At 47.3% G+C, this 21,526-nt stretch overlaps 1 non-coding gene across 1 annotated transcript; it reads right to left on the bottom strand.

The window, feature by feature from the left end:
- Window positions 1-14,701: 14,701 nt before the first annotated feature.
- LOC147727277 (U6 spliceosomal RNA) lies at window positions 14,702-14,808 on the bottom strand. Its single transcript, XR_015309685.1, has one exon. It is a non-coding gene; the product is annotated as a U6 spliceosomal RNA (small nuclear RNA).
- Window positions 14,809-21,526: the final 6,718 nt, after the last annotated feature.

Raw genomic sequence — 21,526 nt, 5'->3', positions numbered from 1 at the left:
TGGTCTGGAGGTGGTACAAAGGCTGTGAGTCTCCTAAAGTCCTGCAGCCCAGCATGCATGGAAGCACTGTGAATGACTGCAGGATCTGTGAAGGTACTGTGAATCTGTACATAGAGGCAAGAAGTGTTTGGGCTCAGTCTATATAAATTCCACAAAAGCATAAGACAGATGCTTGGTGTATTTATCCTGTAAAAGATCAAATACCTTGCTTGCTCCTGCTACCTGCGCCAAGTATTTAACAGCAAAAAGAGAAGGCTGATGAAAGTTGCCTTGCCTGCTCAACACAACAGCAAAAGAACCAGGAGCACAAATCCAGTACGAATCTAGAGAGCCCGCTGTCTCTGGAGCATGATTCCTATTTGGATGTCACCATCGAAAACAGTGATTCTGAGTCGCCAATCTCTGACCTGGAGTAGTCGTCCCATGTTCTTTGAAAAGATAAAGCTGGAGCTACCAAGAAAAGAAACATGATAGTGAATTGCCTGCATACTGCATAAGCCATTTTCTAGATTCAGTACTTTATCAACTATTTGAAGTACAAAAGTGAGAGACAGTTTGAGAGAAGCAAATGATCTTGTAAAAAATCAGGTGTCCTAGTAAAGGTCCGAAGAACTGTATGGGAATCTAGAGAAAGCTGGGAAAGCTGTTATTTTCAATGAATAGTGAACGTATCTTTGATTGAGCTGAATCTGTGCCAACACTTTTTCATACAGACAGTCTACCTGCGCTGTAGCACATTTGGGAGAAAACAGTCCACCTTTTATGAAAGTCCCTGATTTACAGAATTTGCATTTGAGAGGTAATATTCAATGTGACTGACTTCTGCTTGAACTATTGTTGGGAGGAGGGTTTTCTAAAAGTTAGCAAGTGGTTATACTATGCCAGACCCACCAGAAGGAACAAAAACACCCAGAAGAAAAGTCAGATCAGGAATCACGCTGTCATCTACAGGATGTTATAAACTCTGACCAGGCAACTAACAATGAGACGAGTGTTAGAAAGAGCTGCATTGCCTCTGCAGTGCCCCTGAAGAGAAAGGTAGTCTAACATGTATTAGGAATTTCATATTTTTGTCCACAATAAATTTTGTAGTCACCAGAACATTATGATCAGAGGATATATATACACAGCGGCGGGTCCTCTACTAAGGGTGAGAAGCTTCGTCCCACTGTTCTGTGAGCAGTTCAAAAAAGAAAAAGAAAATGATCATAACGCAATGTTATCATTTTGTTTTTTCGTCCTGGCTCAGCTTGTTCACATTTTAGGGGTGGCAGGGCTGGCGGTCACAAGAACAGGGGGAGGAGTGGTGGGCACTTTCTTAAGTGCACATGACAGTTTGGCCGGCTGTCTTGGGCCAGCCAAACATTCATGCTCACCTAGCATTTTCTCCACCCAGCAGAATTGCACAGCAGGGGTGGACAACATGCACAGGCTCCCAGTCCCTGTCTGAGCATCAAACCATGGCACTTAGACTAATAACGACGCTGCTGTCATGCTGGTGGCAGCAGCATAGTTATTGGTTAGGGGAGTCGGGTAGCCTGTGTGCTTCCTGCTCTGTAGTTGACGGAAGAGGGCAGGGAGGCGATGCCCAGCCTGCAGGTATGTGGTTTTGTTTTCATCCGCCCACCCGCAACCGCCAGTTAAGTATCAGCTGCCACTGTGTGTGTGTGTGTGTGTGTATATATATATATATATATATATATATATATGTATATATATATATATATATATATATATATATATAAAATATCTTTTTTATTGCTTCTTTGAACAAACAATCAACAGTAAACCATGAGGATAACAAATAACAGCAGCAGCACATAGACATTCGAAAGAACACATGACCAGACAATATCTTTGAGTGGATGTTTGGGTGCAATACCCAATCTTCATTTGGCGCCTTTCCAAATGCCGACTCACATACAGTCACTTTCAATGAAGTACAAAGAAGTTAAAAATATAGGTATTCAGTAGTGAAAGCCATTATGATTATTCAGGCAATAGCACACAAAAACACATAGCAGTGTTTTACAGCCCTGCTATCCCTTACTAGCTAGCTCATGCTTCCGCTCCTTTCTAGACAAGATCATATTGAGAACCAGGGTCAATCTGTTTGAGTGGCCAAAGCATAGTACACAACAAACATCACTCAATAGATGCCTCCCGGTAGTGGCGAATAAGGCCCCACCCTTATCTCAGGTGTTACCGTTGGTGTAATCACTTATCTGTAAGCTTTGGGCTGACATATTCAATGTCTTATTCCAGTGGATCAATACAGGCTTCTTTAGTTGCTGCCTTGGTGATTTACATCTGTAATACGCTCAAAAACATTTTAGTACCTGTGCTATTGGCTGAAATGTCTGAAAACCTTCCAAAGAAACACTAAGCTTCTCTTTCACAGGTTTAGAATGGATTATAAAATGTCTTGGCATAGCAAGGACCATAAATTATCTTTCCAAGCCTTAAATGCTTTAATTTTTTATTCAACCTGACAGGTATCCATTTTGGAAATAACTGTTCATTGTGGAACTAATATACCACAGTAAGATTTATAGAAGTGGACATAAAAGAAGAGAGTATAGGTGCACTGTTCAGTACTTTGGCCCCCATTATAAGTTAAGCCTAATTCTCCATTCTGCTTCTGGCAGAATCCGACCTTATGAAGAATGTGGAAATTTTACAAGGTAGTGAAAGGCCCTGGAGGATGGGAATGAGCCAAAAATGGGGAAATGCTGCTGGTGCTTGTTTAGTTTTGACACAAGGGTTGAACACAATGGAAGATATTCATTTTTACAAATGTTGCGACTAACTTATTTTATTTATTTCATATGTCGGCCCACTCTGCCGACATTACATTATTTTATTCTCAACGAGTGCACAATGCATGTTGGCATCTGTATTATGTGCCAGCCAGAGGTTTATGAAGCATGGGAAGTCAGGGATGTGTTTGTGAACCGAATACATATGTAACTGAATGAGGTGACAGCACCACATAATTGAGATCAACATAAACAGTCCCCAAGATCCAAAAACAATCACACCAAAGCAGCTGCATGCTGGTCCCAAGTACGCTTAATCATCCCAGAAAATGTCATAATCACATGACCAGTTTATTTCTATTTCTATCTAGTTACATAATTTATAGAGCTCACGGCGACCCGAAGGCATCCCAACTCTGAGTAAGAGGTCGCATCTCAACTGAGCGGACCGAGCCCCTCAAGCTATTTAATGAGCCAGGTGTGAAACACTTTAGGGAAGTCTAGCTCGTTTTCTATCATATGAATAGCTGGTGGTTAGGTGTGCCAAAGCTTTGCTACATTAATTCTGATGGAACAACCACCTCTTCTCATTTATTTGATAGTGGGGATAGAAGCCACATGTAAATTTGTTGACTGCAGTGGTCTATTCGGAGTATAGGGAGTGATCAGTTGTTGAAGGATAACTGGGCCATGCCTTGCAAAGCCGGATGCACAATGCACAGGGATTTAAATTCCTCTCTTTGGGCAGTGGGAAGCCAATGAAGGGGCTTGTCCCTGCCTAACTGACTACAATCTAGGTACTCCAAGGAGTGAGCGTGCAGCTGCATTCTGCACCTCTTGCAATTTCCAGATAACTCCTTTTGGGGCCCCCAGCTATAGGGATTTACCATAGCCCAAACAAGACAGTACAAGGCTTGAATCACCGCTTGTCTCAAAGTCTGAGGGAGGAATGGTAGGATCTTGAATAGCAGTCTTATCATTCCAAAACAGATAGCCACAGTTTTTGTGACCTGGGCTTCCATGGTCAAAGTATCTTCAAGCCACATCCCTAAGTTTTTTATGACTAATTTAGGGGTTGGCGAGGAACCAAAGCTGATAGACCAGCCCAGACCTTGTTGGATCTTGTAATTATTCCCAGGGATTACTAATACTGTTTTTGAACCATTGAGTTTCTGGCAGGACTTATTCATCCAGCTGGCTACCTGCTCCAGACAAGGTCCAAGATAAGATATTAAAATAACTGAGTCTGGGGCAGGGGAAAGCCCCAGCTGGGTGCATCTGCAAACAAGACTATAGAGATTCTAAAGGAGGCTCCAATATCTGTTGAGTGGCCAACCCTAATGGTAGTGCCCCTGTGCACAGTACCTTAGGAGCAGGCGGTACATCCTGAGCAGTGACATAAGCATAGCATGTACTAGGCCAGTATATTGAATGTCAGCATTGGTATCACAGGAATCATTAGTATGCATATCTGCGTACCAGTAAACTAACCACATTTTAGCAAAGTAGTTATTGCTTTGCATTTTTACTCAGAGACAAGGTTTAGGGTCCTTGGTGACAGGTGCAGACCTCTCTTGGTAAAATACTTCACACATCTGTTTGGGACAAACGACCAACCAGATCTTTACCAGCGGGTTGTTATGAGAGTTGGAAAGGTGCTTGGCAGGTCTGAGGCCATGAAAATTTACAAGACTGCACAGATGTGGCCCAATGGTCTGAAATCTGACTGTATGGCTTTAGCAGCATACTGTGGCACCTTCTCATTGATGTAAATGATTAGGTGCCTCAGGTTAATGGTCAGCTGGCACAAAAGCAAGGTCATTTACACAAGACGTTGTGCCATAGGCTCTGCAATTTGCAACTAAATAACAATTCGAAAGTTTCTGAGCTGATGTGCTGTAAAACAGAGTATTACCCTATTGAGCAACACAGCTATTTGCATGATAGTCTTTCAAAGCCTGTAACCATATGTTGTGTTATTGCATATTTATTTATTTGTTTTATAATGCACATGAAACATCCCCAAAGGGATATCTCGGCATAGCGGGAGCAAAAAAGTCAGGCAGAAGCCTAGAGGCTAAACTCATTCAGTTGTAATAATTTCCTAAATTTGTAGTGGGCAGTGCATTCTCAGAGGAAAAGGGGAAGTTTATTCCAAAGACGGGGGGGGGGGGGCTAGGAATGTAAATGCACGGTCTCCTGAGCGGGTTTTCTTGATGCGTGGTATGGTGAGTAGGGACTTGTTCATAGATCTTAAGCACCTTATTGGTCAATAAGGGATACGTTTTTCCATCAAATAGCTGGGTCCCTTGCCATAAAGCGCTTTGTGAACTGGGCAACAGATTTTGAAAGTGATAGAATATGCAAACACAGGCAAGTTACTGATCTGTTCTTTATTGTATTGTTTGAATGTCTACATTTGTTCTCTACTGCTGGGGAGCTTGACTTCTTCCATTCGATCCTTATGCGTACTTGTCTGGAAAGCCATTTGTTATCTATCTTCCTGTCGTTCTCCATCCCCACACAGGAAGAGGTGTCCATTGCCCAGCATTCATCACCAGGGTCATATTGTCCTTCTGACATGACATAGTGAAAAATGACACATCACCAACATAACATCTCTCCTCCTGACAAAAGATGGCTCAACATTTCCCTCTCAGCTTGAAGAAAAAACCCTTGGTGTCTTTTGATGCCTTTTGTCTTGACAACTCTAAGTTCTTTGAGTCAGTGGGGCTGTTCCTGTTGTCCGGGATGGCATAATGTTTATTTTCCTTTGTGGCTCCGGCTGTCATGATGCGTTGAGTTGAACCAAATTGCAAGAGTCTAATGTGTTGGTCTCAGGATGCGGGTGGATCTCTGGCTCTAATTTGCATTTGGTGATTGTTAGTAAAGATGCTTTCTTGGCTTCGGTTTAGCTATTGATGCTGTTGATCCAAGATGCTTTTGTCAGACTATTTCTCTGTGAAAAGCCTCCCGCTTGTGGAGCGATTGGTGATTCATTTTATCCACCAGAAAGTCATGTAATGTTCTGTGGATCATAAATGTATTTCAGTGGTGGTGAAGCCATCAGACCTCGGTTATTTTTCTGAATGCTCTCCCAAGTGAGATGTTGCTTGAAGATGGTGAATTTTATTCAGCTCTGACTGTCTTATAACTGCTGCTGATGATTCTGATAGGAGCCTCTTTTTTCCGTTTAGTTTGTAGGGGAATTGTCTCTGCTCCTCTCTCGTGAAATCTCCATTCCCGCCTTCACCTTTAATGTGTCTTACCTTTCCCTGGTGTATTTTTGTTCTGATTTCCAAGGTGTGGTTATGCTGATGAATATTCTCCAGCTTGTTTCCTCTTCTCCTTTTCTGGATACAGTATTGACTATGCGCTCTGCTTCACACCCTGTATCTGTGAGGCTTGACTCCTAATGTAATATGCAGGTTCTTCATCTATTCCCAGCTTGAGTGAACTTGTATCTACAAGATTAGTCCGCTGCTTCATTCATCTCATCCAGTGCGGGTGTAATTGGAGGGTGGTTTTGTGTGCCACGTCGGCTGAAATGTTTCAGTGATGACCGAAGCTTCATCATCTTAACACCTTGCTTTGCTCTTAATACTTTTTGCTATTTTTTCCATCCCTTGTGCCCTCTGATGATATATGAAGGGTGTTTTTGTTTTGCTCTCCTCGTTTGCATTCAATGTCTTGTTTTATTTTTGGCCAGGTACCAGCTCTTACACTCTTGAGCAATGTTTAAAATGGGCAGGTACTGTCTTTCACTTGACAGGAGTAGTACCTGCACGTCTCAGCACTGCTGCCATAAATTTAATGGGAGAGTACTGGCAATTCTAAAGAGCAGGCAGGAACACTGCAGAGTGAGTACCAGCACTTCTATATTTCCATGTAAAGCCCTGCTCTTGAGGGTTTCCCTTACTAAACTGGCCTTTGAAGTTAAGATACGTCATGATTGGTGACATGTTCCCAAATCGAATTAAGTACTCATTTGTATCTGTACTGAATGCTTCGCTGTATCAGGTTTTCTAGCCTTGTAAGGTCACCCTACTGGAATGCCGAACTGAAAATGTGTTGTTCTTAGTCCACATTCCCTTTGGTGTTAAAATATGCACACACTGCTTCTTTGAGATTGGTCTTTTTTGTAGAAAATGTTCGGATTAAAGTCTTCCGCCATGCACTACTAAGTCAATCAAAAGCTGAAAAGTTTGCTTATCTCTTAGTTCTTCATCTGCTTCGAGAAAGTCATCCAGTGCCTGCAGCCTCTTCTTCCAGCTCAGCCCCAAACTCTGCACCGTCTTCTCCGACTGGGCATGGTGGTGTGGTGTTCTGGCACTCTGCTTGACATGCTTGCTGTGATTCTCCCTTTACTGTATATTTCTTTTTCTTGCCCGTTTCTATGTATATTATCTTCAGTTTTTAGATTAGCAACCATGTTTTCTGTAATCCTTGCCAAATCATTTAACTGTTGTGGGTCGTGGCTGAAATGCACTATGTTGATCCTTGAAACTTTTTGGTGGATCACGCATCCCAGCATTGTTTTGAGAGTGAATTGTATATGTAGTGTTTTACAGTGCTTTTCTGTTTGTCACCAGTCCAGGAGCCACCTTTAATCCCCTTAATGGTGCTTATATTCACTGACCTCAAAGTGAACTGAGATTGTCTTTTCAGGCTACAAGCTTGTAACTGGTAGATCACAATTTGCATCACTGCCTTTATATGCCTTTGTTCAGTTAGGGACATTCTCTGGTCTTCCCTTGCAGGGACTTTGACTTTTCGTTTAATCAGGGTCATTTGCCGAGCCTTTTCCACATCATCAATATATGTGTCAAAACCCAAACTGAGGAAAAGTTAAGTTGCATCGTTTCTGTCTGCCATTCCTGCCAGTCTCCTGAACTGCTGGTATTGTAATGGAATGGGCATCAGTTGCTATCATATTATACATTTTCTCATGTGTATTATCTTATAGATTTATTTTTGTAACAAAATGCCTGTTACTTTAATTTCCTTTGCTTAACTAGCAATGCCTTACTTGTGGCCACTGATGCTTTCTCCCTTCCTTCAGTACATCTTTCTGCCTACTCATTCGCACAAATGTGCCATTCCAATATGCCTGCCACCATTTTTTGTTTTGTTTTGATTCATCATAGTCAGCATGGGCACGAGCCGGACTTTAAAAAAGGCAGACTACTGGTGTTTTACAAGGATGCCTGACTATAAGATTCTGGCTACTCACCACTCCCACGTGATCTGGTTTTCTTTGAGATATTGCTCTCTGTTATTCATAATTCTTACTTGGGTGCCTGTGTTTTGAATGGCTGTCCTGGGCTGGAGACAGGAAGATGGTAGAAGGTGTTTTTGTTCTATGTGCCTCCTCTGCCTCCTTCGTTCATTTAGTAACGCAGGACCAAGGTCAGCATGCACATAGTTGAAAAAATGTTCCCTACAGCAAAATCCCCATTTCTCTTGCTCTGTTGGGGCTGGTCTGTAGACCGCCCGCTGAACAGGCACATGCACACCTCTGGTACTAGGCTTTCAGCTTCCGGTTTGAATCTGATGGCTATGTGAAAAAAACTAGGCATTTTTCATCTATGTACCCAGGATCTAGAACAACATCTCCATATCCATCAGGACTTCCAAAATGCTGCTCCAATTTTGGAAACAGCTGAAGACTCATCTCTTTATAGAACATTATATTACAATGCATTATCCATACACAACTCAACTTCCTCCCCTGTTACTCTAAAACTTTAAGCATGCCTTTGACAACACTGCACCGCCTTTTGGCTAGGCCCACGCTGGAGAAATACCATATACATATGTTATTTGCAGCAAATATGCTTTTACTTGCTTCTCAACACTGCTTGATACATGTTCACACTAAAGCACTTACTCACACACTTTACTCACACATCTGCAGCAAGAAGACCCGAGCGTTGCAGTAGTAGTGTGCTCATTCACCTTTGCTGGAATGCTGTGTCCTTCCGTATGGTGGAAACAGGCTACCCAAACACAGGCAAGCTACTTAATTGTTCATTGTTGGAGTGTCTCTTGCGTGACATTTGCTCTTTACTGCAGGGGAGCTTGTCATCACCCATGCTGTCGCTGCACTATCCCAGTCTGGAATGCTATCTGTTTGGGGCCCACTGGGGATGGGGGGGGCAGCACCGACCACAGACTCGTTTTATGGTGTGTCAAAGACCGCTTTATTGAAGCAGGGGCACCTAACAAAGAAAAAACTCCCTTGGCCTGTGCCGTACAAAACTAAACCTCGCTAAATATAATTTTTCCTAACAAACCCCCACCCCCTCCCCTAAACATGGTTCCCCCCAAACAGCAAACATGAAACAAATTTAAATTTTCAACTTACCTCCCTACCTAGCTAAATAACTTCTTGTACTTAACCCCCCGGTACAAACCAGACCTCCTAAAATTCCCCCAATACTTAGAAAACAACCGCCACTCGAAAGACATATTAACGGCTCTCGACCCCCCCCCGGACACCTGAACTTTTGGATACCTGCGCACCTCAATTACCTTGTCCAGTGCCTCCTTCAACTGAACAATGTAGACTTCCATCCCATACCTAGAAAGGTAAACACCGTCCTCCCTAAAGAAATACACTGCCCTAGACCTGAGCTCCAGATGTTCCATCCTACCCATCCCCTCCTTGTCACAGAAAACCGTCATCTCCCTGTTGATTTTCCTCCGAGTCTTATCAATGGCCGCTGGCCTCTCTGCTCCCATCCAAACCTGCCACTCAGAACACTTGCGCCGTATTTCAAACAGGTTCCTCTTCATCTGTTTTACCAACGCTAACCCTTTGCACTGGACCAAATCGTTCTCCCCCAAGTGAATAACACCCACATCCGGACACACCCCCCTGACAACTTTGTTCAATGCCGGCAGTAATTCATGCCATCCCATGCCCCCCTTTCCTTGCCATTGACAGTGAAACAACCTTGGGTCCAACTCCTGCTGCTGGCAGTCCGTCGAACCAGGCCGTCCCACCAAGAAGAAGTTGTCAAGATAGTGCGTCACCGTATCTGAGCCTGTGCGCCAGGAAAAAGCCCAGTGCAAAAAGGAACTGAAGCGCTCAAATAATGAGCACGATATCGAGCAGCCCATGGGCAATGCTTTGTCCACAAAAATGCCCCCGTCAAACTGGATCCCCAACAACTGGTGATTGGCCGGATGTACTGGCGGCAGCCTGAACGCTGACTTAATGTCACATTTCGGCATGAGGGTGCCCGCCCCCACCGTTGCCACCAGCCTCAGCGCCACATCCACGGACGAGTAAGACACCGACGTCAGCTCCGCCGATATATAGTCATTCACCAATGTCCCTTCGGGCCACGACAAGTGTTGTATCAAGCGAAATTGGCCGGGCTCCTTCTTGGGCACCAAGCCGATAGGCGAGATAATCAAATCCTGAATGGGCGCGTCCCGAAAGGGACCCGCCATCCGGCCCTCCCTCATCTCCTTGAACAACTTCTCCAGCACAACCCCTTTGTGCGCATTGACTGATTTTAAATTCTCTGCCCACCTGGCGATCCGCGAACCCTCGTACCCAAGCCAGTAACCCTCTCAAAAACCCCATCACAACGTGGGCGCATCCTCCGTCCACGGATAAGACGCTAAGAGGGGTTCGAGACGCTCCAGCCTAACCGGCGTATGAACCTTTTCCAACAGCCCAACTCCCCCTTTTCCACCACCACCCCCCTGACTGAGCCCTGGCCACCGCGGGCTGCTGCCCCTGGGCACCCCCCCGAATCCCCAGCATCGCACCACTGGGTGTCTCTTCCCGCACTTGGAGCATTCATGCTGAAAGCGGCTACACTGCCTGCCACACGCGCCTTTGTTGAAATCCCAACATTCTCCAACTGTGGCATTTGCGGCAACTTCTCCCTGCTCCACCCCCCCTCAGGTGTGGCGGGCTGAAAAGGGGCACGGCGCAAGCAGGAGACCGCTGGCCGTATAGATTGTCCTGCCGAACTTCGCCCCCCCATGGTCTGGTGGTACAAGTCTGAATCAATCTCGCCCCACTTTGCCTCCGGATCCGAAGCCAAGCGCGCCCAGGACTCTTCGACATAGTGCGCCAGGCATACCCCCCATATGCGCCTGCCTGATCACATCCTTGTACTTAAAAAGCGCTACGGCCCAGTCCGGGTATTTCTCGCAATACACGCTGGCGAATATCAGAAACCCCGCTGACCAGTTGTCAATTGTCATGGGGACCTTGGGTCGCCTAGCCACCTCTTGGTCCTCCTCCTTTGACCCTTCCTTCGCCGTTAGCTCCCTGTGAAGGAGCTTCAGGATCTCCACATTCTCCCCTTTCCATATTTTCTCCTTAGTCACCAGTGACAGGTGCGCCCCCAGTGGCTTTGGAATTGCCATGTAGGGAAGCTTGCGCACTGGAACATCACAGCTCTCCTTACCCCCTTTGTCCCAAATGGCTCCCTCGCCCATCTTGGCCGCTCCAGCACCGGCACTACCGACACCTCCGTCTGCCTTACCGGCCCCAGACCCCCCGGCGCCCTCTGACGACGCCCTAGCCGGGCCCACTCCTGTGTCCTTCACATACCGCCCTTTGCTGAGACGCACTCCCCAGTCCCCCCCTCGAGCATCCGTTCCCACCGACACATTCACACGCCCAACCCACTCCCCTCTCCGCCACCGTGCTTACCTGGCGTCAAGGCTGGAGTCTGCACTGGATCCCGCCGCCTAACCAGTGGAGAAGGGGGGGCTGTCACTCTCGGCGTTCCGTGTCGTGGGCGTTCCTGTAACACACTAGCAACATCGTTACACCACTGCCCTCAGCCTTCCCTCCCCCTCCCCTCCCGAATTTACCCTTCTTCCGAGGTGTCCGCCACATAATCCAGCTGCACCATCTCACCCTGATCCACACTGGGCACTTCCACCAACTCCATACGAGGGGGGCGAAGTTCCGTTTTGTGTGAGTAAAATAAGGTTTTGTAAATGCTAATCCCTAACTATATATGGTCTATAACCTATGGTTTTTTTCAGTGAATTTTCAAGGTTTTGTAAATGCTAATTCCTAACTATATATGGTCTATAACCTATGTTTTTTTCAGTGAATTTCAATGTTTTTTTATTGCAAATATCAAAATCTGTAAAATGTATTATTCTTTTAAATGAAAAATATATTTTACATGTTTTTAATATAATTTTTTTATGCATCTGCCAAACCCTGACCTCTTAATAGTGCACTGTGGTGGAAATGATTTTGGGACTATGACTGGGGTTGGTCTGGAAATGCTTTTAAAGGACACCTTTAATCAATTGATGACACTTTTTCCCCAAACTCCCTTGGTATATTCCAATATATGCCAAAGACAGAAATGGAAGTGGTCCAACCAATTTTTTCCACAATTTGAGAAAGCATGGAAACATGTGAATAAATCTGTTTCTGCTTACATGAGAGACTTTAGAATGGGTTTAATATACAACAATAACTTGCGTTACAACATGCAAGACATCTACAGAGGAGATGGTGTGCACTTCTCTGATGAGGGGAATAGAATATTCCACCTGAATTTAAAACTGTGCATTGGAACCTACTTGTAGGTACCTAAATTAGCCACAGAACCCAATAGCTCTTTTCAGAGCTACCCTACCTCTGATCATTCAAAACGTTTTTCTTTTTGTAACTTTTTTCACTATTTTTCACCAAAGTATTCTCCCCGGTTCGCTTACCGGTGCGCGTACCAGGCGCTCCGACGCGATTTTTTTTTTTTTTTGCCTATATGAGCGTCATAAGCCCCCTTCAGAAAACCTAGAGGGTCAGAAAGTGTCTACCGTGCCCCCTTCTACCCATTCCGAACATTGTTTCCCCTCCATCTTGTGTCTCAATTCTACCGATACACAAAATGGAGGACTCCCGTAACGCTGCCGGTACGCGTACCGGGGCACGCACCGGTGAGCGCTCGCTAAAAAAAGGTGGGAAAGTAATTTACAGAAAAACCACTGCAGACACTTTCATCAAATATAGAATAGGCCCTACTACATAGCAGTCCCTACCATTTACCCAAATTTGATGAAATTCCATTGAGAAAATTATGCTGACTAAATATCCTGAGGTAAATTACATGACAAAAACACATATGAAGTGTTAGAATTGACAACCAATTAAAATGTTACTTTCATTTTCTACTATTATTTCAAGACATTTGATTGGTTATGTACCTGAATATATATCAAGAAAGAGAGAGAAACACAGCCATTTTGACTACTACTTCCTGAAGTACATTTCAAGAGCATTTTCACTGTCAACTTTAACTTCTTTTTCAAAGGTAAGATATAATTTAAAACATTTGAAAGGAGAACTATGTTATGCACCTTAAATTAATTTAGGAAAACGTTTTCAGATAGTTACATACTGTCCCTCTATAAGAGTTAGTCATTGAGAAAGACTTAATTATTTAAATTTTTGATTGAGTTAGGCTTCTGTGGTATAATTATGAATTTACTTAGGCTTCATCACAGACACTTTTTAATAGTTCTACTTCCTGTCTGAAACCATGCACTGCCCAAAGATTACTTCACTGTTTAAAACTCACAAATACATGTCTGAACTTAAACCCAACAGTGCCCTATCTCCACTGATATATTTTTTTTAATGCAATATACAGCAAGAAAATGGAAGCACAGCAAAAAGAAAATACAATTTCATTTGAAATTAAGATTGAAAGCAATCCAAACCGAGAAAAAGAAGAACTAGACTTTATGGATGAAACAGTAGACCAAGAATTATTAAAATGTGCTGAAGAATGTGATTCTTGGAATGAAAAGGAGGACATTCCTGATGATGCCCGGTTACTAACCGGTAATCTTCATTACTCCGAGTATAGTCTTCCTCGCCACATGATTTACATAGTGAGCTTTAGCTCCACAACAGAACCCTCCAAAGCAAAAGAAAACACCTCCCACCCCCTCCCAACATGGCCGACCAGTCCCACCTGACCTCTATAAGAGGCGGACCGGCCCAACCAACAGCCTGATCTACCAAGCAAACAATGAAGCCGATAGCCAGACAGGGAGGGGGGGAGGGAACTCATGTGGCGAGGAAGACTATACTCGGAGTAATGAAGATTACCGGTAAGTAACCAGGGCATTACCTCCTCGTTAGTCTTCCTCGCCACATGATTTACATAGTGAGCAAATACCCAAGCCAACAAGGCTTCATTGACCACCATAAAAACAACACCACACGGTGGTGCAGAGAGACCAACCCAAGGTCGAAGTAGAATCAAAGACAAGAAAACAGGGATCACAGGAAACCTGAAATCAAGATATAAAGGAAAAGTAGGCCAGCCAGGAGCCGCAGCACCTGCCTTCCGAACGGCCCCAGCGAAGACCCCCGGGACCGAAAGATTCCCATGAACAAGGCGGGGGACGACACCGCCGACGCCCGACAAATCTCCACAGAGGAGACACCCTGAAGGGGGCCCAGGACGCCGGGCCACACCCCGTGGACCGACCCTGGACCACCGCCGGATCCACCGAACCCAGCGAAGCGTAGGAAGGGATGATAGCCTGTGGAAGCCAGCGAACCAAGGTGGAAAGAGGGCTAGTGGCCCGAACGAACCGGGCCAAAAGACACAAAAACAGGCCTTCCCACCGGGAAAGTAACGACGTGCGGCCAAGAGAAGCCAAAACCGCACGCCGAACAACCAGCACGGACAAGAGAGAAACCTCGTCGGCAGGGAAAAGCGGTAAAGATACCACCCGAGTCCGAGGCCCCAGGGAAGGAACCCCGGGAAGGACACGGGGGACATGCCGGAGGAACAACCCCCTCCGGCAAAACCCGCAAGAAGGGCGGGGAGCGGAGGAACGACCCCGCACGCCCATCCGCCCAGCAGACACCACTGCCACCAGGGAAAAACCACCTGAAAGGTGAGGAACCGCAAAGAACGAGAGAGAGACCACATATGGAACGCCTCACGAATTTGCGAGTCACCCTTGCGCAGGGGCCCTGCAATTCTCCTCAGTAACGTTCCAATATTAGGATATGTGCCGCCGAAGCGAGCCCCCAAGGGGGAGACCGGCAGAGCGTCCGTGGTCGAAGGATACACAAAATCGGAGCCAAGCGAGCCACCAGGGAAACCAGGCCGTCGAACACCGGACTGTGGAAGGCCCGCAAGGCCGCCCACCGGGCCCACAGGGAAGAAGGGGCCACGCCCCAGGAACACCCCTCAGACCGGAAAACCAAGACCCGCAAGGGGACCACGGAGGCGGGGACAGCACCAAGCCGACCGCGCCAACGCGAGAAGGACCCCAGCGCCGGGCACAGGCATAGAACGTGGAAGACCTGCGGGAACCCAGCAGCAAAGCCACAACCCCCGAGCAAGCAGCGTCCTCCGCACAAGAACCGGGCCTGCAGAAGGAGGCAGGCCAGCCGACAAGATCCGGCTCAACACTGATGCCGAGAGCGGGGGACCCAACCACGGTATGGGAAGATCCGGGATCGGCCAGGAGGCTCGAACCGTCAGCTCGCCATAGGCGAGGGTACCCGGGGCGGCGGACCCCGCCGGGAACTAAAAACAGGAACGCACCACGACTTGCGTGGCAACCACGCGCGGGTGCCAGGCACCTCACCACTGTAACGTTCCAAAATAAGGCCATGCGCCGCCGAGACGAGCACCCCTGAGCACCCCGGCCCTGCCCAAGCGAATCCTGTCGAGGACCCGCGATCTCAGAGGGCACGGGGGAAACGCGTACATCAGACCGAAAGGCCACGCGAAAGACAGGCAATAAGGACCCGGAAGGAGGAGTAGAACCCGGGCCGGAGGGCCGAGCCCCCCTCCGTGAACAGAGACAACGGAGGCAGACCGAGCCGAGGCCCCAGGCGTCGAAACACCACCGGGGCAGGGCGAGACCAGGCAACGAAGGCCAGACCCGACTCCGTCGGACCCCGGGGAAAGACAGCCCGAAGGGCCAGGACCGGTGACACCCCCACCAGGGCGTCCGACCCGACCAAGACCTAGGGACCTAAGCACCGGAAAATGGAACGCCACACGAAAATGTGCAGGGGCCAAGCCAGTCACCTCCTCCAATGATAGTAAATGTGTTGCCGAAGCGAGCACAGCAAAAAGACGGCCGGCCAGGAAGACATTCAGCAACCCCCGAAGCACGAGGAGCTGAGCGGCCGCAGGAGAACCCAACGACCTCCAAACGACCCGGCGCCAAAGGACGCCCCCCCCCCTGAAAGAACCAGAGGGAAGTACCGGGACCAGGCACACGGCCCCCCCGAAGGAGGACAAGCCCGAGACGAGGACCGAAGGGACCACCGTACATAGGCCAGGAAGCCGACGGATGAGAGACACCGCCAGATGTGAAGCCTCACCCACGGGGGGGAACAAAAACGAGGCCGATAGGGAGCCCACGGCCAGACAGGGAACCCCAAGACCCACACCCGGCGAAGAAGATCCACCAGGCGGGTCCTTGGGCCAGAAGGCAAGCCCAACGGAAGCACCCGCAACCGAGAGCGGGAACCCCCACACGCAGGCCGGCCCCACAGGCCAATCCACGGTCCCAGAAGAACCTACAGGTGAGACAAGGGAAGGAGCAGGGACCCCAACCCGTTGAGACGGTGGGACCCCGCGGAAAGTCCGCAAGACCGGACAGCAAGCCCGAAGAGCCCAAGAACCGGGACAGCCACATCCCAGGACGGTATGCCACGGAGGCAACCGCCCCCCCCCCCGGGGACCCCCTGGAGTGAGAGGGCCGAAAGACAGCCTCTAGGGGTGAGACAGGGAGCGGCAGAACCAGCACGAGACCGGTAACCGCCGAAACTCGGGCCCGGACCCGCCGAAGGACCCCACCCAAGCAAGGGCGGGCGTAAGCACGAAAACCGCTGTTACCTAACATAACATATGTACTTGTAAGGTGCCCATTCACCCCTACGGGAATCTTGGCGCTGAATGACAGCTGTCAGTTGTTACCCAACGCAATGGAAATAATCTCATCGACCACAGATGGATGAAAGGCCGAGGGGACCAGCCGGTATTCGAACCTGCGACCACGCGGTCAAACACCAGCCCCTGCAGTAGACGCATTAACCCACTGAGTCACAAGCCCCGGTAGTCCCAACCCGGCTAACTCCCCGAGGCCCAAGGAGGAGTCCAGGCAACCAAAGCCCTGTGGGGCCGCCGCGGAGAGAAAAAAACCAGCAATGCCCCGAGGCAATAACTGATCCTCAGGGAATCCGAGTCCAAGACCCGCCGAGGTGGGACACAAACCCAGGGCCTGGGCCAGACCTCAGTACCAGGGTCTGATTCGCTAACCCAAGAGCCACACATCTCCACCGTTGCAGAATGGGACACCACGAGTGAAACACTCGCGACCGGCGCCACCAGACGGCCCAGGGCAAGTCCCCCAGGGCGCCAGAAAAGTAACCCGGACAAAAGGGGTCTGTCCCCACGCAGTACCGTGCCCCCTCAGAGCGCGTGAACGAGACACAGTCACAGGTCGTATGGCTGCACGTAGAAGGAACAAATCACTACCCCTTCTCCTAGTGACGTATGCCCGCATCCAGGAATTACAGGGTCGACACAAAAAAAACTTTAAAACAGCAAGCTGCAGTTACTGCCCGGTCTCGAACCAGGGACCCATCGCGTGTAAGGCAAACATTATAACCACTACACAACCGATAATAGACAATTTCCACCAGGGAAACCTCTACAGCATAGGTAGGATACGACCCCTGGCCTGTGAGGGCCGCCCGTACCGAAGGTACAAGCCTCACCTTTGAGCAACAGCTCCTCTCAATGACATGGGCCGCCGGACCCGCCGAGAAGGGGACAGACGCGCTGCCTATAGTCCCAGCACGCCGCGTCCCCACCGCTGCGCAGCCGGAGAAAGCCGCCCAAGACCGATGAAGGCAATCATCGATCGCACCTGGTGGCAACCAAAACCCCGCCCCCTAGAGGCGGGAGGCGCCCGGGGCCAATCACAGCGCGGCAAACCGCCGCGGCCCGTAGGGCAGCCACAATCCATGAAGGGAGGCAGAGGCGAGACTCGGCAGCGACCAGCGTCCCAGGCCTGCAGGAGGGGAGCACCCGGCCCGGACAGCAGAGCCCCCGAGGACCCGCCGAAAAAAAGAAGGTAGGACCGAGTCCGCCCCTTTGTGCACCAGTGGGACTCCTAGACCAGAGGCCGGACAAGCGGCCTCACTACATGAGCGCCCATAGCATCACTGAAGATCAAGCTCTCATGAGCCTGTCGCCTTAGACCACTCGGCCAGCCTGCCGGCCGCTGCAGAGGCGCCGCCGACCGAGGCCGCTCCAAAACCTGAGTCAGCGCCCATCTCCACCATTCTAGTGGGAATGGCTGCAATCAGTAACAGATAGAGAACTCACTTATTAGAAGTGATCTGTCTCTGTGAGCAGTCAAATGTAAACACTCATATCTCGTGGCCTTTAGCAGAGCGCAATTCCAGGCGGCCCAAAGCCAGGCCTGAGGTACTTAAAGACTTGGCGCAAACTCCTTACAATGCAGAAAACGGAAACACGAGTCTCACACCGGACTCGAACCTGGGTCCCCGGCTACAGCGGACATCCTAGGCGTAGAGTCACCGTTGCTGAACCCCACCTACACGGTAGTGACCAGGCGGAAACAGCACATGAATAGCCAGGAATACAAGAAACACCTACACCTGAGGGGTGTTTCAACCATCCGCATGTAACAACATACAGGAGAATGCGCAGGACCCAAACGCCCACCTAATGGCTAGGGCCCCTCAGTAACGACCGGGGGAGCCACGGGCATGTACAGCCACTCCACACCCCCGGCCGCCCCCCCCCCCTGTAGACCCTTGGCACGCTATAGCAGCACCTAACCGGTCCCACAGGACCGGGGGAAGGAAGAGGGGGAGGGGAATTTTTAGGCATAAGGCACCAGAGACCGCTAGAGCAGGTCCACAACCCTAAAACCCCAGGGCCAGCTCACGCCGGCCCATCTTACCTGAACAGCGCTCTGGAGAGAATCGCGCAGAACAAAAAAAACAGGCTGTTGGTTGGGCCGGTCCGCCTCTTATAGAGGTCAGGTGGGACTGGTCGGCCATGTTGGGAGGGGGTGGGAGGTGTTTTCTTTTGCTTTGGAGGGTTCTGTTGTGGAGCTAAAGCTCACTATGTAAATCATGTGGCGAGGAAGACTAACGAGGAGGTAATTTAATGTTACAAATTCTCTTAAATTTTGAAAAATCAGAACAATAAATTTAAATTTTAAAAGTTAAAATTGTTTGAGACATTATTCTTTTTAATTTGAAAATTATGAAATAGTACCCAAAAAGATAAAATATAAACTGAGACTTAAAATATACTGTGCAACTTTTTTGTGTTACATAGTAAGTTTGCTCATAGTTACTTCCTTTCTCCCACTATATTATCTCCAATGTGTATTTAACATCTCTTTATCATCTCCTGCCTCCATGTTCTTTCTGCTTTCCTCACAGACTATGCTATGAATTCCATATACCACAATAACTTCTGAAACAACATGCAAGATATCTACGAAGGAAACGGTGTATATTTATTTTTAGACTCTGCATTGGTACCTACATGTTGGTACTTAAATAAAAATTTTTTTTTAAAAATACAACAAAAAGAACAATCAATAAACATACAATATTTGAACATTCTTTCATTCTTCTTTCCCTATATTACGCTCCCCGGACCGCTTCCCGGTGCGCGTACCGGGCGCTCCCCCCACAAAAAAACGATAATAATTTTTTTTTTTTTGCCCCGCGGGGCCCTTTTAAAGCCCTCTCATCAAACCTAGGGGGTGAGGGAGGATGTACTCTGCCCCCTTATGCTCATTTCCCCCTTTGTTTTTGCCACCTCTTGTGTATCGATCCTACCGAGACACAAGATGGAGGCCGCTCCGGACTGTTTAGAATGTTCACAGTCACCGGGGAGCCAATCCGCTTCTCTTGCGAAGTTCCGTTATGCGTCAGGTACGCGAACCGGAGCGCTAACCGGGACGCTGTCACAGATATATATATTTTTTTGAACGTTAATTTCTCAAAATCCACTGGAGCACATATCTTGAGACCTAGCAAAGGCACATCGGGCTACCAGTCCCTACAATTTTGCCAAGTTTCGTGTAAATCCATTCAGCCGTTCGAGCTAAAAGTGAGTCCAACCGCCCTATGGAAAAATGAATGGGAAAAATGCGTTTTGGGACACCCCTTTTTTATCGGCCCCCCCTTGATGAAACCCCTCCAAATTTTCATGGGCTGGTCAGAAACAAAATGTGCCATTTTCCTGAAAATTTCAGCCAATTCCGTCCACAAACACCAAAGTTATTCGACATAGAATTTTCAGAAATCCCATAGGAAAAAATCCTAACTATATATACCTACTGGCGACCGCCAGTAGGTAATATATATATATATATATATATATATATATATATATATATATATATATATATATATATATATATATATATATACATATATATATATACATATATATATATATATATATATACATATATATATATATATATATATATATATATATATATATATATATATATATACGGGGAGATGCTGCGGATCAAACGCATCTGCAGTAGTGAGGAGGAATGTAAACTGGCACAGAGGAGTTGTAAGGAACGGTTCCTTCTAAGGGGATATAGTCCTGCGATTATAGAGAAAGCTATTCACAAAACCGAGTCTCTAAATCGTGAAAGTGCTTTAGCCCCTAGAATCCCAATCACGGCTAATGGTGCTAGCAAAAAGGTGAGGGTCATTGTCACCTATAACAAGCAGCAGGCGGCCATTAGAAAAATACTCAGAAGACATTGGGATTTATTGTTGAAGGACCCTTTTATTGGTGAGGATTTACTCAGGGACAACCTTACCCCTCAAATAACTTTTTGCAAAGCCAGATCCATGGGAAATTGTCTTGACAAATGTAACCCTGAAATCAGACCCCAACCAATTGGCTTTCCAAACAAAAAGGCTTTTTCAAATGTTTTACATGCAAAGCTTGCAAGCATGCTAAAAACGTTAAGGAATACAATACTCCTTTCTTGCCCCAACCTGTCAAAATCAAACGACGCATTACATGTAAAACTGAATACGTTGTTTATGTGTTGGAATGCCCTTGCGCATTGCGTTATATTGGCAGTACTAAGTTACCCGTGCACATGAGGATCCTTCAACACCTTCGGGCCATTAACAACAAGGATCAAACATACCCGGTTGCACGGCATTTCGAAGCCAAACATGGCAGTGATAACACTCTTCTTCAGTACTTTGCCATTGATTGTATACCTTCGTCACGCAAAGGGGGAATCAGGGATAGTGCCTTACCAGTGTTGGAGACTAAATACATCTAGGAATTAAATTCTAAAGCTCCAAATGGCCTTAACACTACGGAGGATTTATATACATGTATATAAATCAAGTCTCACCGTCCCTGAATCTATAGAGAGATAGATTGTATAGCTTTACACTGCCTATGTGTTTTGGAACATTGTTTGATTAAGTATACTGCTAAGGTACTGCTGAAACTCTCCATTTATCTATTATAGGATGCCTCTAGATGTTTCTCTATATATACATCTGCGCTCAATGTACTGCAACTAAGCATTGTCTTTTTTAATAATTCACTATTATTGAACACATTGGTGGTTATAAGTTGGAATTTAATTTTTGATTCATTATTTTTTCACTGATTCACTGTTAATATATCACAAAATTTCTCGCCTATGATATTCAGGCAGCTGATATAATCGAT

This window comes from Lissotriton vulgaris, chromosome 3_1 (assembly GCF_964263255.1).
Source record: "Lissotriton vulgaris chromosome 3_1, aLisVul1.2, whole genome shotgun sequence".
In the NCBI taxonomy this organism is placed as follows: Eukaryota; Metazoa; Chordata; class Amphibia; order Caudata; family Salamandridae; genus Lissotriton; species Lissotriton vulgaris.
This window is presented reverse-complemented; position numbering and strand designations above follow the sequence as displayed.